This window comes from Macrobrachium nipponense, chromosome 43 (genome assembly GCF_015104395.2).
Source record: "Macrobrachium nipponense isolate FS-2020 chromosome 43, ASM1510439v2, whole genome shotgun sequence".
Classification (NCBI taxonomy): domain Eukaryota; kingdom Metazoa; phylum Arthropoda; class Malacostraca; order Decapoda; family Palaemonidae; genus Macrobrachium; species Macrobrachium nipponense.
Window position 1 is genome coordinate 9,474,338 of NC_061104.1, and position 20,181 is coordinate 9,494,518.

A 20,181-nucleotide genomic window follows, 5' to 3' on the forward strand; every position below is an offset into this window, starting at 1 on the left:
CAAATGAATAATAACGCAACATGCCAAGTTAGCACTGTTTACTGCCCACGTTGCAAAATAAATTAAGTGAAGATATCAACCAATTCGGTTGATGTAACGAAAGTATCTGAATTTCCACACGAAAACGAGTAAAAAGCATGTCACCACGGCTACAATAATGTTTTGAAAACAGGTGAAAGTGGATTTAGTGAGTATGTTTAACGGAGAGAGAGAAAAAAATAAAAAGAAAGGTGTGACAGAGAGCAGCCGTGTGTATGTAATCATTGCAAGAGGACGCATCCAGAACGACAAAGGACACGAACTGGAAACTTGCAACTGGAGGAGATTACACATTGTAAACAAATGAATACAAACCACGTGTGCAACAATGGGTCTGGCAAGCTGGGCGAATAACACAATGTAAACAATGTAAGCAATGTAATACAACTTGGCTACACATGCTCCCATTATCAAGCGTAGTAGGTCTGCGGTGCTTACCCCCGGCCCGAAACAATGGCTTCGATTCACAAAAGACTTATAGCAGACATATGGCATGGCACAATGGCGGCCAGTTCATTACGTTATTGACTATTGCGTTTCCTGGAGGGTGGTGAGTTTCCAGCCCGGCCGCCTCGTATTAACCTTCCATTAATTATCGTCTGTGTAATGTAGCTCTGTGTCTTAAATGGGATTTTGAGAGAGAGAGAGGGGGTGGGGGTGTTGGCGGGGGTGTTGGAGACGAAGGGTTGGGTGGGGGTGGTTGGGAGAGACGGAAGAGGGAGTGAGGGAGGGATGTCCCAAAGAATTATTCAGTTCATTGATTCGCTCTTCGTGGTCCTCGATTTCGTAACTGAAAAGGGGACTCGTTCGTTCCAACAGATGATAAACAACGGCAATTGCGAGAAGAACAAGGAAGGAAGACAAACAGATTACCTATATTGTTTTACAATGTCATATTGTGCTTTATATATATATATATATATATATATATATATATATATATATATATATATATATATCATATATATATATATATAAAACATCCATTTACAAGTGTAACCTACGTTTTCTTGTTCCAAGGTTTTAACTTTTTATACGACTTATCCATAACCTATTTTAGAAAAGGATACTGAATACACTACTGAAGTGTGCTGTATTTAGAAATATTATTTATGCCAAGTTTTGTAAGATACAAAGTAAGGTGAAAATATTACCTGTGTATGACGGCAGTATTTGTGCTTTCTTCCTGTACAGTATTGTTGCTTATATTGAATTGTTCCATAACAGTATTACTACTGAAGTGTGTACTGCTTAAAGGAGTTACTTATGCGTCTTTTTGGTTATCTATGAGCAAAATCTGTTCGCTGGAAAAGCAGTAAAATAAAAAAGGAGTCGGAAAGTAAGCCAGCAGTAAAAGGGTTGCATGAAAGCATAGCTTTTCGCCGTACAATAAAAAAAATAAGATATCTAACAACCTCGGAAATATTTCTGAGATCTCGGAGGAAAAATAATAAACGTGGAAAGTGCTTGCAATGAAAATCACAAGAAACCAAAACATATGTGGAAAGTGTTGATTACTCTTCCAAATTTTTTTTTTTTTTATTTCAGTTATTCAAATGAATCCTTTTTGCACGATAAAAGTGCTTATTCTGTACTTATGAAAGCATGAATTCATACATTAAGGGAATGCTGCTGTTAGGGACATTAACTTGTGCTTATCCATGCGTTCTGTATGTGATTTTTCAAGTTTTCACAGTTCAGTGGGAAATGTAAGATTGCCCTGGTGAATAATAAACCCCGATGGAATGAGAAACTGGAGGGCTTCAAGTAACCCAGTTTCATTGAAACCAAAAAGACGTAGGAAGAGTAGATTTTAATTCCGAAAGATCCTAGGTTTGCCTCTTGAGAGGGTAACAGAAAAATAGAAGATGTAAGAGAATTCCAAAGCTTGGGAGAAGGGAAGAAAGTTTAAATTGATTTATATCATATTCATTCATTCATATTTTTATGCATGAGAACGAAAAGACAGAAAACATCGGCATGCATCCATACTTATTTTTATGAATAAGAATTGAATATTTTAACTTAGTGATCTTGTTAAATTACATAATGATAATAAGAATAATAGTAATCTGCACTTGTGAATGATCACATGCACAGTCTTTAATTACATTTATAAGTATACCATCCTATGTATTCTTCCACTTCGCAGTAAGAACGCATGAAGAAATATCTCTTGTATTCACTTACCAGTTCTCTTGAATGTCTGTATAAATGCCTTTTATTCAAGTGTGTATGCATATCAAGCTCTGTATTTCTCCATCATTCACTATGTCTCCGCATGTCTGTTGAGGTGCACGTGTGGCGTTGTGCTCTTTCAGAATGCGCAGCAACTGGTCACTTCCCATTCAAATGACAAACAATAATGAACTGAGGACGAAACCCCCTCGCGAATAGATTCAGTGTCTTACATTGTTTCAAACCCACATGCCACGGCAGCTGCATTTTTGGCCGCCCGTGATTTTCAAGCTGGGTGGGATAGACTAGAGCCAGTTGCTCATTTGGATGGAATAAATTACAACTGTCTTTCATCGCTTCAAGCCAGCATGACCGCTGCATTTTTGGCTGTCCGTGATTTTAATGCTGAATGGGACATATTAGAGCCAGTTACCCAGCTGAAATGGGGGAGGTAACTTTGGGAGTAAGTGTAGGAAAATGAGAAAACCGAGAATAAGAGAATAGACTAAGTGGACAGAGCCAGAGCCCCTATGCTCTCACTGTTATTATTGAGTATTGAATATATACATATAGGTATCTATATTCATATATACGTGTATAGTATATTATAATATATATGATAGATATATATATATATATATATATATATATATATATATATATATATATATATATATACATATGCATGCAAGTGTGTATTTCATAAAGTTCTTTCGCTTGGCTATCGCTCTGCGTTTCTGAAATGGCCTACGTTCTCTCTCTCTCTCTCTCTCTCTCTCTCTCTCTCTCTCTCTCTCTCTCTCTAACACCTCAGAGACTTTGAATCGGCCAGTCTCCCTATGCCTATCCAAGGGAACCACCAAACAGAAAGGAAACGGCAGAGAAAAATGAAAAAAAGAAAAACGATAATTCGTATGGTAATGAACGGAGGGATTACTAATGTAGAAAACGTAGAATAACAGGCAGGGCGAAATGCAATCCAGTGTGTCGTTGCATATTTGTTTCATGTATATTTGTTGGAGCTTTTAGTTGTTGTTGCGGCAGTTTTATTTGTTTTGCTCTGCTGGGACATGGCGGCTTAGTGGTGTTTTCCTGTTACACGGTTATGTTCGTATGGTTTTATTTATTCGTGCATGCATTTAGAGCCGCCATGCATGTGGTTTTCCATGCTCTGTTACAATTGGTTCAAAAATGTTCCCTTCCGTTTGGTAGGAAGTGAAAAAAGTGAGTACTATATATTTTTATGTGTATGCATACATATATTAATAAATGAATATTTGTGTATATATACATATTATCTACCTATATATATATATATATATATATATATATATATATATATACGTATGTATGTATGTATATTATATTTTCCAACACATGTTGACAAACAGATTGACTCAACCTAAACCTGTACAGCAGCCTTTGTATACGTAATATTTTGAAATCTATATGTATATATATATAAATACTAATATAAATATATATATACTATATAAATAAAAGTTATAAATATATTTATAATATATAAATATAATTATGATCTATTATATATATATATATATATATATATAATATATTATATATATTATAATCCTACGAAGCCCTAACGTTAAACATTTACGTTACGTATTTATCGTTCCATTTTTCTGATCTTTTTCGCACTCCTGTGAGAATTGTCAAAATATTGTGGAGAATGAAACAAGTTTTTTGATTGGCATAAAAAATTGTTGTTTCGTACAATTTTTTATGATGCTATGTTAAAATGTTTAGAGGGAATTTTTTCGGTGTGCAGGATGTTTGTGAAATATTAAGATAATATGCCAGTCTTTGAAATATATTACTCATATATGAAAAGATGAACATTGGAAAGCTGGCATTTGTATAGGTAAAATAGTTATTATATTAATTAATACCATACTGACATATATGTACGAATTATTACGGTTTATGCATCCATTACACGCACTTAAATAAATGAAACATTTCGGTCCAGAGAATATAGTGAAAACATCCTTGAGGGCCTTCGGTGATCCAATTTGGCTCGGGTTGAAACCAGTAGGACTCCTGGAAGAGGCAGCGACGGCCTGGAACATGGAAACTTGATCTGAAGCAGGCTGGTGAAGCCACGCCTCTTTACTCTCAGGACCTACCCAGAATCTTTCTCTTTCATCCTCCCTCCGGTCCCATCTCGCCTCTTCTGATCCTGGGCCAGATGATCCTTCGGCACCTGGGACGCAAGGGCGGTAATCCTGTTCTCTCGGTAATCCGATCGAAGATGATTCCGGAGGAGGAGTCTATGACCTCGATGTCCGACATGAGTCTTTTTGGACAGAGGCTGCCGGTCAGCAGGACCTTTCGACTTTGTGATCCCATTTTATTTAATGTTCTTCGGTGTTTTCCCTCCAGCGAAGATGTGAACCTTATCTTTTGTCCTTCTTTTTCTCTTCTCTCTCTTTCTCTCTTTCTCACTCCCTCGTTTATTGATTTTGGAAGCCATATCCAGTTCTTTCAACTTTCTCCAAGAAACAATCCTTGTGAAAACATACGTTACTAAACATAGTTTTTGTCAATTTTATTGCTAGTGTAGTTTCTGTGTGGTTGTAATTTTTAAGTGTATGTCTCGATCTTGCGCGTAAATATTTTATTTTCCTATGAGAAGAATACCAACCGTTTACCTAACTACATTCATTAAATCTTCCGAAAGGATGGTGTAATTATACCGCACTCTATATACGCACACATCCGGACACACGCACATATATATACATATTATATAAATAATTATATATACACATATGCATATATACATAATATATACACATGTATCTATATATACGTATATATATATATATATATATACTATATATATATATATAATATATATATATATATATATATATATATATATATATATATATATATATATATGACTTGTTCAGTCCCGGTATTCACTCACCTTCTTACGTGGATTTTGTGATGATATATATATATATATATATATATATATATATATATATATATATATATATATATATATATATATAAAAGTCATATCACATTATCGTGATTCATATACATACATCGAGCTGCAAATGTCCTTTAAATATCTAATTCACTCTACCTCGGAATTAATATATTTTCATATATATATAAACTATATATATATATAAGTCTATATCTGTTATACATGAATTACAAATAAAAAAATACTGTTATATACGTTTTGTGTGTTCGTGTGTTTCTAAGTATCTCGAGACTTACTACTTGCTAGATGTAGATAAGTAATCTCAAAACCGAATAGGTAGTACCGATGGGTAAACCAATATCATCCAGTACTTCCATTATTTAAGACCCCATTTCTCAGTCATCAATGCACCCATCGTTTGACTTGCAAAGTTTGTCGCTTTTATTTCCGGCTACCGTATCGTTGTTGTTCATTAATTGGTAATAACTATTACTTGTTCAGTGATCTTTTTTTCACTTATTTTAAATGTCTTTCATGTAGAGTACTGAGAAAGGTCAGGGTTATCTTAATTTTGAGGTAACTCACTAGGTACTACTTTATATTTAGCTTACGTTAACCTGTCTCTGTTAAGTTTGATTTGTTTGTCTTATTTTCATTATTCGTGCTAAGAAACTGAATTTGTATTGGATTCCTTTCACTTTTTTCTTCACAACTGATCATTTATGTTCAACTTTTTCCATGTGAATTTGTATATATTTCAAAGATACTATATACTGATAATGGTAATGGGGCCCAGTTTTTCTTGCTTAATCTTCGTTATTATTATTATTGGCGCTGTCTGTTGTATCGTTATTAAAATAACAATGAAAATATACTTTCTTCATTCCCTTTTCTTATTTCGAATGTAATAGCCATTCCTTTTTTATCGTTGTATTTTCATATAATATAATATATATATATATATATATATATATATATATATATATATATTATATATATATATATATATATATATATATATAGATATATATATAATATATATATAATATATATACTATATATATAAGATATATACATATATATATATTCATATAAATATAAATATAAATTATATATGTATATATAGATAGATATATAATATATATAAATATTATATATTATATATATATATATGTATCTATATATAAATATACATTCTATATATTATATATAAAAGTTATATATATATATGTATATGATATATATACATATATATATACATATATATATATATATATATATATATAGATAGCGTATATATATATATATATATAATACTTAAACTTTTAGCTTTCCCTGATTCCCTAGATATGTTTGCCTTATATGAATTTAACATCCCCAAAGGAAATATTTTAAAAATAATTCTCTCTGGAAGCTCATAGCTTCGATCCCACATCCACTAAAACTAAATTGCTACATACTAACTATCATCCAATCTAATAATGTCTCACTGACATCACACATTAGACTTTTTCATTCTTCATTTTGCAGCATATTGTCTTTTCACTGCTTTTACACAATCAAGTACTTCTGTTTTACCTTTTTACTTTTCTAAATTGAATGTCATGTTCACTGTCCAAGTTATCGTGTCCTTATTTTGGCGCACTGAACATTATTGTTTTTGCGCGTTTACAATAGTGTTATTCAAATGTACTTATTTCTTTATTGCTTTAAATTTCTGTTCCTATCTACAAACTCTTTTCTAATATACATTTTCGGGACAAGCACGTTGACTGGCACTGTGAATTTAACAGAGTATTCTTTCCGAAACAAAGAAATCATATGAACTAATGATCCAGAGAGAGAGAGAGAGAGAGAGAGAGAGAGAGAGAGAGAGAGAGAGAGAAAGACTAGAATGGGGCAGGACCAAGCTTGGCATTTAGTACCTGTAGATGGTATATGAACTGAAGAAATCCAGCAGTGCATAGGAGATAGAATCTAAGGAGCAATAAATTAGGGTACAGCAGTAGCGGAGAGAGAGAGAGAGAGAGAGAGAGAGAGAGAGAGAGAGAGAGAGAGAGAAGCATCTGCATACAAATTCTGACAGTTTGTTTGTTCTTCCAGACCGGAGAATTAGGTGGTAAAAGTCACTGGTAGCTTTTAAGATACCATCTCCGTTATCTGTAACTGAATTTCATCAGGTGCATATTTTACTTAGTGCTGCTTTGGGGAATTTCTTCATTCTCTCTCTCTCTTTCCCCCCCTCCCCCCACCCGCCCGCCCCTCCTATCCCAGCCACTCTTCTTCGTCCTCTTCTTTTGCTTCTGTTCGTTAAATGATTGTCCTTGATGAAGAATATGTAGTATATTTTCCATTTATAATTCGTAATGTAACTACTGGAATTTCCTTAGGATTTTAGGAGTTAAATTTTTACCCTTGTCTATTTTTTGTACGAATTGATTCTTAGTGAAATAATGACTATGCATTGACCAGCCGGTTCCTTCAGAAAAGAATGACTGAATATGAGGAAAGCAAAGAAAAGGAGATAGATTTCTCTGCTGCCTTGCTGGTGGAAAACATAGAATAACTTTCTTATCTTTGGTCTGCTTATGATGATAATGCGACGCTGGAAAGGGAAATAAACCTCGCAATGGCTACTAGGTTTTACTTCCAGAAAACAAAAATTTGCTGTCTTTGTAAGTATAAAGGACCGAACACCTTAGGAATTATCGTTATGAAATAATTATTGTCACAGCTGATAATGTTGATGTTATTGTTATTACTGTAAAAAAGTACGATTAATCTGAGGAATTAAGAACTTCATTATTAAGACAGCTATTAATCTTTTTGTTTTCATTATTGTTGTTGATAAGCCGTGAATATAGAGCCATATGCCTAATGAAATATGATGATTGTTAGTGTAATCTCATCATTAGAAATGATGGTAATATAAGAGTTGGTCTAAACTGGAAATCCTGATCTTTGGAACACTATTTATAGGTCGTCGGTGACAGAGGTTGGGTAAATATTGCGTTCTATCATCTAGAGATGATAATAATAATAATTGTTATTATTATAATTGTTATGAAAGCTAGCGTTGATACTACTTTAATTATAAAATTTCATTATTGTTTTATTACTTATAGAACTTTATAGAACTAAGGTGCTTTGATTTGTTGTGGGAGATAGGAGAAAGGATGAAAAGGAAATCGGACTACGCCCTGAAAGATGATTATCAGCCTTTGAAAAGTTCAGTTTATGGGATTTAGTGAGAAAAGTGGCAGCGTGCAAATTCCAAAGCCTGGCGTCGAGGAACACTCATCAGTCAGAGGCTGTTGATCTTAAAGATTGCGAGCGAATGAGTGGTTTGTCAGGTTGCCACGTGTCATCATTGCTATGTGAGATTATATAAGGCTGGACTCTAAAAGCTAAGTCTTATCAGATTTACTCGTCCCAACAGACGTTAGAAGCCTCTATTTACATCATGATATTCTGTTCAGGACTAGTCCGTGTCAACTTACAAGAACATTAAGAACCCGCAAATCTCCTCCAGGTCGAGCGATCTACCCTAGTACCCCAAAAGATCCTTAACCAGATCCGATGTCTCCCAGATTCTAATTACTTTTTGCCAATTATGAAGCTCACCTTTGTTGAATTGCAGTAAAAAACAAGGAGAAGGAGGCAAAATGAAATAAACAGAACCATTACGTCACCATTTCGTCTGAGATAATTGAACAGTAGATAACATTGCCATATGCATATTCACCATGGGATTCGTCTGGCTCCCACCTAGCGGTAAACTTCCTAACACAGATGGGCAGTTCAGTTCCATATATCTGCCATTGCTGAGATTTTTTTATATATACAACTTTTGCTGTTCAAAGGAAAGTATAACGAGCATGATATTGTTAAAAATATCCACAATTATATATTAATATATATTAATATATATAATTGTGGATATTTTTTAACAATTTGTTTTCACGAAACTGAATTTCTTAACGAGTATGATATTATTACGAAAATAAAATGTTACTTTCAGTAGAAATGATAGATCTTCACCTTTACTCATAATAATTCCTATGAGGTTAAGTATCCACTTGAGAGGAACCTGAACCATAAACTGAAAAGTACAGAAAAAGACTTTACTTCTCTCTTGATAGATAGGATGGTCCTATATCTATTATTATATGTGCCATTTGTTGGGATTTTATCTCATTGGAAAAACTTTCGTTTAGTCCTCATTAATTTGTCTGTGAATGCAGTAAATTTACATTTTTTTCTTTACCTTTTTTTATGTGTATTCATTAGCAGTTATATTATTCTCTCTCTCTCTCTCTCTCTCTCTCTCTCTCTCTCTCTCTCTCTCTCTCTCTCTGTGAGAATGCAGTAGTCCTTATCTCTCTCCGTCTCTTGCTCACTCCCTGCATATGCAATAGCCTTTGTATTTACCTTACACTCCCTCTCTCTCTCTGTGTGTGCGATTGCAGTACCCTTTGTATTTGCTTGCTCTCTCTCTCTCTCTCTCTCTCTCTCTCTCTCTCTCTCTCTCTCTCTCTCTCCATTGTGACCAAATACCTGTAGCTTTATATCTCATATTAGTCCACAGTACTGAACCTCTCTCTCTCTCTCTCTCTCTCTCTCCTCTCTCTCTCTCTCTCTCTCTCTCTCTCTCTCTCTCTCTCTCTCTCTCTCTCCTTCCGTCGCAACCAAAATACCCGTATCATTATATCTCATGGTATTATTCTCCTTTGCTCAACCTTCACCTCTTTCCCCAGAATCTCTGTGTGTGTGTCTGTGTGTGTCTCTCCTACGACCTCCTCCTGCTCCTCCTCCTCTCTTCTCCGCCGTCTCCTCCCCGACCTCCCCCGGCAGCAGCCCCAGTCCATCTCCACCGGTATCAGGTCGCCCTTGAGGGTGAGTGGCGTACGTCACAGTGATAATATTTACCGGGGCACTTGAAAGACTGAAGGACCACTTGGCAGCTTGAATATTAAATTCCCCGCCCTGTTTAACGTCGCTAACAGCCCCGTGCCGCTCACCGGGGAGGCCCCGTAGGGCCACAGGGTTCCGGGGGAGACCTTACAGAAGCCCGGGAAGCACTTCCTAAAAGGATTGACTTTTCGATTTCTTTTTTTATTTCCCTTTTCCAGAGGCTGAATGAAATGATTGGGGGAGATTAACTTTCCCCGATGGCTGGAGGAGGGGGAGTGGCAGGGCCAAAAGGTGGATGGGGGTGGGTGGGTGGTTTGCAAAGCGGATGTACACTGACTGATGTTAGGGATGGATTGGCAGTTGCGTGATTATCGGTAATTGTTTATGCATTCGAGTCATCATGCTTCTCTGTTGGTTGGAAGAATCAAGAGGTCCACACTATGCTGCCTACTCCCTATCATGTTTTACCTTAGGGCAAGGAGCCGTGCTGGCATTGGCCACCTTAATCTAAACTTACCAACCTCCCGCCTTCTGCGATGTTGATATTTTCGTCTTACTGCCAAGTAGTTGGCGATTGTTTGTTTAGACAGGTGAATGCCTGATAAAACATAAGCATTTGCTGTATGTATCTATTCAAGGTGGCTGTTCCATTTTCTTTCCGCTGCTTCTTATGATGGCATTAGTTATGGTCCGAACTATCTTGTTGAGAATCCCTTATACAGGTACATTTCTTCTGAATGATTTTAAGGACGCTGGCATTTCAACGTCATCGAATAGGGATGTCCACAAATATCGAGATTCGATACCCATAAATACTTTCATTATCCTTAGAATGAACTGATGAGTCACCAAGTATAATGGATGAAATTCACTTGGTGAGAGAAGGCGAGCGTCCTCAGCCTGGTTTAGCTAAACAAAGGAATGAATGGGATATGAGAAATCCAAAGGTATTTTGTTACGCAGAGTCTCGGAGGAGAGAGATGCCTTGCAACAGTATTCTTCAACTCGTTACTTGTGGAGATTTGATAACAATAACTTTTCTTTAATGAAAAAGGTTTAAAAACACGAAGTAAACATGAACAAGTGGTAATTTAAAAACAAATGTATTATGGTGATTAAGAATATATCAGGTGCACTTTATTTTTGGATAAACGGGGCATTGCTGAACTAGGAAAGCACTTATCGAACACGGGAATTATACAATTGCTGAAACATGTAGAATGTCGTTTTCCCAGTAGTCACAAAGTCTTCTCAGCTAAGATATACTGTTACAAACAACCGAATTCTGAGGCATATAGTGTCGAATTGAGGAGAGAGAAGGAGAGACCTTAATCTATGATTTTTGCCTATCAGTTTTATTCGTACACTTTCCAGATTATCTACTATATCATAGAACTGTCAAGTTTCAAAGGCACTAAGTTAACCTAGTTCCAGCACTTTTTTTATATATATATATTTTTAGTACATGGGTTTTACAGTACCTACTCATATTCATATATTCATATACTTTGCACTGCAAGCTTTCCTTATGTTTTCTCGTAACAAAATTAAATTGAAAAGATACAAGGTATCCACACGTAACAGAGATACTTACATATGCTATGACTAACTCTTCTGAAAAGACAATGATGAAACCACAATCCAGCAAATGCCTTGATATATCAGAAGAATTAGACCTGACACTTGAGTGGCAGCAGAATTCTTTCTCGGTTTAATATAGTCGAGGCAGCCTTCATCCGAAAGCTACTTGGTAAATTGACGATAATATTGCAGCTGATACTCCTCTCCCGTTTAAATTCCTGTCGCTACCTAAATTAATCTCGTCTGTTGACACATTGTAGAAAGTGAAAAATGACGAAAAATGTGGAACCTCTCAGCGAAGGCAAATCTTCCCCGAGATGATGCCAGGACAATATAACATACTGGCTCTCTCGGATTCTGACATTGACAAATAAATGGAATTTTGATTTTGATGTCTTGCGTCGCGAGGAACTGGAAAGAATTCTCGGAGTCTGGAATTGAATTCATGGGATTGCAAGATGGGGGTAAGGGGAGAAGGAGAGAGAGGGAGGGAGAGAAGAGGGAAGGGGATAGGAGAAGCAACGCTAGAACAGATGGAGGGAATGAAACGGGAAGGGACCGACTATCCATCCTAAAGGAGTTGGTTAGAGCGGAGAATAAAGGATGATTATCTTCCAAATGTTAGCATCCTCCAAAAGTAACTCCCCACTTTTTACATTTTTATTATATATCAATAGCCGTTGTGTCTATATGTATGTGTATGTAATTATATATGTATGAACATAAAATAATTTCTCTCTTCCAGCAAAGTCATCGCATGTATGTAATTACGGTTCTTGTTTCAGTCAAGTTATTTGCAATTCTTGACTGCATAGTTATCAAGTATGTATGTAATGAAAATTACTCGTCTTTGTAAAGTTATCGAGTGTATGGTTGTAAGTAGTATGTAGGAAAACGTTTAGAGACTTGGCGTCTACTAAATTGTCATGCACGTAAGTTCCTTTGAATTTTTGGAATCAGAATTCTCCTCTCCACAAGCTATCGTTTATGTGACAGGATATACGTGAGTAAAATTTCCAAAATTCTACAAAAGATTTTTCGGGTCTCAAAGCTAGTTGTTATTTGTATTTTTTAAGTTCGACTTTTTATCCCCTGATGCGTAGGAGGTTACGAGGAACTCGAACGAAAATTGGGTATCAGGTCAACTAATTAGGAATCTAAATAAGGGCGTTTATCGGCCGCCATAAAGTTAAGCCAACATCGTCAGCGATGGCGTGAGTCCCATAGGTGTCAAGATGAAATAATCAGGGCTAATGAAACCATCAACACCTCCTGATAAAGAGAGTGAATCTCTCTCTCTCTCTCTCTCTCTCTCTCTCTCTCTCTCTCTCTCTCTCTCTCTCTCTACATTATCAACTGTCTTTCTACCTTCTTTACAGTTTGCAAATGTCTTTCCGTATTTTTTTCCCGTTTCATTGCTCTCGTTCTGTATCTGGATTATCTACATTTATGTCTGTATCTCTCATCCTACCTTTCAGTGATTGTCTCTTTCTCTCGATAGCTGTTTGCATATTTGTAAGCCTGTCTCTTTCATTTCTTTCTTTGTATCTCATCTTACCTTTCTGTAATTGCATAATTCCGTTTTTGTCCATCCGTCTGTCAATCTGCCCGTATTCTTATGCAAGTAACCCAACCGAGAACCTCGTACCTTTGCTAATTGTGAGTGTATGACCGCGGAGACCATGTCATTCCACCCTTAATCCAATTAGGCCAATCAGTGTTTAGCCATTTTTTACCCTCTTTTTAGCTAGGGTAAAAGGTCTCTCTCTCCCTACACGTGTGCGCTATGTAGAGGGAATGGATATGGTCCGGGAGCGCATTCATACACTCCTTCATATGTATTAAGAAGTATTCAAGGCGATACGTGCTTTTATCCCATGTACAAATTACGCCCACACACACACACACACACACACACACACACACACACATATATATATATATATATATATATATATATATATATATATATATATGCTACATACACACATGTATAATTTTATATATATATATATACACACACACATACTATATACATATATATATTAATACAATATTATATATAGATATATATATATATATATTACATACATAAACATATAATGTTTCTTTAAAATGCTATCACCCAATTACAGTGTGAAATTCCAAACAAAAAAAGAACACAAGGACTGGAAATATGCAGCAGAGGGAGCAATGCAAGACACCCGTATAATTATTACCCCAAAAATCTTTTCCTGGAATTCTAACAGTATTTTTGCGTTTTAATGTGGAAATAGGAATTATGGACTCTGATAAAATAATTCTGTTTAAGGATGATGATGATAAAGTTAGGAAAGGATTTAAGAATTGCTCTAGATTTATAGCTTTGCCGACCGTATTATGTCCAGAACAATGTTTTATCTGATTGCAATAGTACTCTAAATTAACGTTCAGTTCACTGTTCTCCATGCTCATATGAAAAGGTTTACTTTTGTTTATCAATTGAATAATATTTTTCTATTTACATTAATCATGAATTTTTACCCTCGTCATTTAATAAAATAAATACCATTAAAAGTATTTGTTCCTAAACTTGAAAACTATTTTGTTACAGTTACTCGTCATTTTTTTTCAGTCTTCCTCACCAAATTGATACGCAAGGGCCCGGAAAATCGGTACTCAAGGCTTCACAAAAGTAAGTAAATAATGAACTGTTGTTGTTTTAAATTTCTAAGTTGGTAGTTTCCTGAAGGGTAAAAATGCATCTTTACAATGCCGTTGTGCTGTTTGAATGATGTACGCAAATCATTATGAAGGTGGGTTTTATTTATAATGAACAAGAATCAGTATGTGACACGATATTGCATATTTATCTTCATATTTCAGAAGTTTCTCCATACTATGTATACGTGTACAAGAATGGTCTATGATGAAGAGAGATGTAATACTCGTGTTATTGTAGTTAGCTATCTGTTTTTAATGTGTTGTAATATTAGTTCACATTCATCATAATCATTTTGCTACCACGATTATTCCAATAGTTTTTCATCATTTTCTTATAAAACCGACGTATACACACACACACACACACACACACACACACACACCGAGAGGATAGTGACAGACAAGCAGACAGACAAAGCTACAGAAGATGAGAGAGGAAAGAGAGAATGTATATATATTGGAGAACACCAACAGCCCAAGCTCCCACTCCAGAGAGGGGGTGGGTGGGCGTGGGGGGCGGTGTGAGAGGGCTGCTGCAGTAAGAGTGTGACAAAGAGAAATAAGAGAGCAGGACAGTAAGAGTTGGGAAGAGGCAGAGCCCTGCTCGCTGAGTGTCAGTTCCGATCAAGCACTTCACGTGTTTACCTGAAAGAGATTAAGCTAGGAGTGACTGCTGCTGGCTCCAGAGGGGCTGGGGGAGGAGGAGGAGGAGGAGGAGGAGAGGAGAGGAGAAAGGGGAAGAAGAAGAAGAACTGATATAGAAGAAGGGTGGGGGACGGAGGAGAACGAGTGAAGGGAAGAAGAAATAGAAGAAGATAGATGATAGGTATAGAAGAATAAAGGACAACAGGGGGCTGAGGAGGAGGGGAATTGAGGGGAAGAAAAAGAATTGATACAGAAACGTAAATGGGATAACGGATGGGAGGAGGATGAAGAAGAAAAGAATAAAAATTTATGCAAAAGAACAATGGAAAACTAGGAGAAAAAGAGGTTACGGAAAGGAAGTATCAGTCAGGTATAAGGTGAACTGTTGCAAAAGATCATTAAAATAGTTACGTCAGAAAGGACATCAAAATTAAATGGCCTTTATTTTAATGAAAGTTGTCTACGAGGTGAAGAAGTAGTTAGGAAAGTAAAATAGTTTAGGAAGGTAGTAGGAAGAGTCTTTGCAAGTATTATTACTATTATTATTATTATTATGATTATTTTATTATTATTATTATTATTATTATTATTATTATTAGATAGGTTATCCTGGGCTAGGCTGCAAGGTAGTAGAAATTCACAATAGGAGAGGTAAATTAGGAATGAGGATGGGAAGGCTAATATAAAGAGAGCGGAGAAAGTAGGAAAGAACATTGACCGAAATCCAGAGACGACCTTTGGAGGTATAACAAATTGTTTAAGTGACAAGGAGTGGCGAAAAAACTCGTAAATGAATAACGTTTTTAGAGATGAAAAAAGGTAACTGTAGACTGAAAAGAAAGATTATATAATACAAAGGACTGAACATGTAAGGGGATTTATTGTAAAGATTGTACATCACAAAAACACTTACATGGGAAAGGAGACAAGAGGATCTTGAAGAGGAAAAATAAATGACACTGAAATATGGAATCGGATTCTGATGAGGGTTCTAAAAGTAAACACAGAAATCAATAAAAGAACGAAAGAGAGAGGACGGGTAACAAAGAAGCAGAATGACCGCCGTGTATAAACCCAATAAGCGCAGATCAGTCTCACAAGTTTAATTTTTAGCTGCCAGCTATATTCTGATATCCCGAAAAGATATATATATATATATATATATATATATATATATATATATATAATATATATATATGTATATATATAATGTTTATATATATATATATATATATATCTATATATATATATAATGTGTATATATATATATATATATATACACACACACTCTTCCATACCTCTTTGGAGGGTTGGTGCCGGAAAAGTACTGCTGTTTGATTTTCCGGCAGAGTTTTAGGGCTGAGGTTGCTGGTACCCATTTACAGCCGGGTAGACTGGTGGGCGGTAGGCCGTATGCTATTCACGGATATATCAAACACAAGCTGGATGCTGCGTCACAGACATGTGTATGCATGTACGGTAGAATCAAAAATGCTTTTTGAAGTAACCTATTATTATACTCATTGTTATCATCATTATGAAAACCGTATTCACATTAGTATGCTTAACGTTAAAATAGTTAACGTACTTGTGCAAATTCATCAAATGCAGCGAAAGTCACTGCGAAAGAGCAGAAACTAAATCGATGAGCGTCCAACCTGTTACACAACTGTTGAAACGGATTGAATTACCTTGTTGCAGAGGAAGAGATTCATCTCCATACCGAACAGAGACGAAAAAACGCGAGTCGCGGAAAGAGAAATGTTTGGTTTATGGTCAGAGGAAGAAGAGTGGTTTAAATCCACCGTTGTTTAATCCATCCAGATAGAACCAGGGACCACCTGCCTCGCCAGAAGCTGCTGCATTTGATAACTTGAAGAGGTCTCTATGTGTAAACAAAAAAGAAAATGAGAAGAGGAAAAACTAGAGACAAAAAATTAGAGGGATATGAGGGAACGAAAATGTCGGCGGAGAGAGAGAGAGAGAGAGAGAGAGAGAGAGAGAGAGAGAGAGAGAGTTCAAAGGAAATGAAAGACTGATGGTTTCGATTCTTTATTGGGACTTGAAAGACGGAAGTAGAGAAAGAAGTAAAGAAAGAACCCAGATATATTTCCTGGCTTTTACGGATAGGAAGTATAATCATTACCGGGCATTTTGAGTCCAGATTAAGGAATTTTGGAGCAATGACTGTGGATAAATATTTTATGGTTTTCCCACAGTTTATTTATGCTACAAAATAGTCCAACAATTAACTTGAAGCAATTTTCCTTGAATTTAAATTCGACTGTCACTGTAATTACGTTGTAATAAAGCGCTTCTGAGAACAATTGTTTCTACGCTTTGCTTTTTTTTTGTCAAAAAGGAAAATCGAAATTAAAGATCAACTGGATAACAGCTGTAGCGGCAACAATATAAAAACGTACTACTTTTAGATCCCTCATCACAATCCGATTCCATATTTCAGTGTCATTTTTAAGAGAACCGACAAAAGTATCATAGAAACATTTTAAGTAACGATGAAATGAATAAGAAATGAAGAGATTGGTGAAAGACGTAGATTGCCACCAAATCACACGATAAAAAGTAAATGGAAAAATAATCCGCTAGAAATTTGATCCGAAAGGGTTATGTGCTCCATTTTCAGACCAGATACGCCTCTTTCAAGCTCCTAGGGCTTCCCTAATGGTTATTGTTAATATTACACTTATTTTTTAGTTTTAGCAGTGGTTAAGCAAATACTGATACAGAGCAAGCCTTAACCGTTATAAGTGTGCAAGCAAGCTTCCTCAATTTAAGAAGTACCAAAATGTTTTTCTCACAACCTTGCCAGGTTGATGTCTCAGAAGCTGGATCTGGTTCGTAATCTTCCTCCAGAGAATCTGACTCCCGCTCCCCTGTTTTCTTAGGATTCCCACACCTAATTATCCTCGTTATTGCCATCAGTACATTTTTCTGGAGCAAGCCTGCATGGATCGGGATTAGCTCATTTTATCCTTTCCAGGTTGCTCTAGAGATCCTTTGGGATCACTTCTGATGTTTCCAGGATGATAGGTACTACTTAAACTTCAGTTTATTATCTCCAGCTGTAGATCTTGGTACTTTTCTTTCTTCATGATGGTCCCAGAGTAGCATGATCTTTTCGTTTTCAAGCCCCTTTTCGGGCGTATTGTTGGACTACCGCTTTTGTGTACGTATAGGTCAATCTAATTTGTTTGCAGTTCTTCCAGTGCCAGGCCTATGCAATTGTTTTATATTTTTTATATATTAATTTCCCATTAATGCTGGAAATTCATGTATGATGTGGTTGATTGCCTCTTTATTTCATTCACATTTGCAGCACATAAGTGTCGTGGTTATCTGGCGGTCTTTTATTATTACCTCAGAAGATCCCATAAGCCGAGCTTTGATATTAAAAGAAGCTAAGATTGACCCTGCTGACCTGGAGATTAGGTTTCCTGCCCAACAGACTTTACGGTGACCACACCCTTACCACAAGGGTGAATCCCATTGACCATCAGCTCAGGATATCAGAGCGACAAGAGGGGATTGGCAACTCTCAAGAAAACCAGAACAGCCATCGCATGACAGCACAACGAGAAGAAGTTCCAGAAGACTGCTGGGCCTTGACCCAGGCTAACATCCCAACATCTCTTGAGAATGGGCCACAGAGAAGGGCCTGAAGTACTCGAGTGTTGAGTAAAACTAAATGTAATACTTAGAAGTAAACAAGTTACAAATTGAATTTGTGAGTTTCTTTTTCAATATTATTATTATTATTATTATTATTATTATTACGGTACAAAACCAGACGAGAATGTCCTTTCAGATGAAAACGCCAAATAAAAAAGAGAAAACATAATGGAGAAAACAGCAAATATCAAATTGATTACTTAAAAAAAACAGCACCACAAGCCAGACAAACTAAGGGATTCCTATACCGAAAAGAAAACTTATACATTTTATTTGGTTGTGCGTATACAATTTATTGGTTGTGCGAGTCCATAAGTGTACACCCGACCACTTTTCCACTTTTAATACTTTACCGTGCTTTGGGCGAGGGCCCATTCTGGTATGAGGCTGGCTTAACCTATACCAACTTACACGGAGGTATATATTTTTTTGGTGCACTATTGATCTTAAGACGACATATGTCTTATCAAACGAAGATTCAAAAGTTTACTAGATGGTGTCAGTATGAAAGTTTTGTATCAGAAAAAAAAATGAAGCACGCTACGTCCCAGGAGGCCGCATCATAATACAACATAAGATTTAAGAATTACAATCTTTTACAGCACTAGGTTTTGTAATCAGAAGTATAATGTACACTGGATGACCTGTTGTAATTTACAATATATATATATATATATATATATATATATATATATATATATATATATATAGAGAGAGAGAGAGAGAGAGAGAGAGAGAGAGAGAGAGAGAGAGAGAGCAGGATATATGTGATCCCTCATTAAGCCGCATTCATCCCCGCATTAATTGCCCACGACCTAACGTGGTTAGTCCTGTATCCTTGAAGGAGTTCCCATTGCACTCACAAAAGCTTAAATTATTAGGATGTCGGTAAAAAGGGACTGCAGTGCAAGGATTAGTTTTTGTCGAACTCGGCGTAATACTCTGAGAAATTCCTTTCAGTTTCCATAGGCCAAAACAGGTTTTTTTTGGCATAAGTATTTTTGTAGTCCAAGTTACAGTTTTTTTTTCTTTTGCCTGAAATAGCCGAATTTATCGGTAGTCTGTTGCATGCTTGCAGGAGCTGAACCATTGACCATATATAGAGAATCGTTTTGTAATAATCAGGCGCCGTACGTTCTAGAGAACTTTGTAGCTTAAATTAGATACATATAGATAACATCTGTAATCGATTTATTTTTATGTTTTTTTAAGAAATGGATGCTGATATAGGGAAATCCGTACCTGAGATTTTTTAAAAGGGAAACAGCTTAATGGTTTTTGCATAAGTGTAGTATCACGTTTGTGGAAGCTAAGAGTTAAGTTCGCTACACAAGGAGTAGCAAATTCCAGATCTCTGAATCTCGTGTTCGTAGTCTGTATCCTGAATTCCAAGGGGGACGAAGCTAGGCGAGTGAATAGCAAAAGCAGGAGAGAGAGAGAGAGATATATATATATATATATATATA

At 36.0% G+C, this 20,181-nt stretch overlaps 1 long non-coding RNA gene across 1 annotated transcript in view; it reads left to right on the plus strand.

The window, feature by feature from the left end:
• LOC135213519 (uncharacterized) overlaps positions 1 to 20,181 on the plus strand; it is an 856,968-nt gene that overhangs the window by 86,766 nt on the left and 750,021 nt on the right. Inside the window, exon 3 of the long non-coding RNA XR_010314152.1 lies at positions 14,292 to 14,351. This is a non-coding gene — a long non-coding RNA (uncharacterized LOC135213519). The remainder of the gene's footprint in view (positions 1 to 14,291; positions 14,352 to 20,181) is intronic.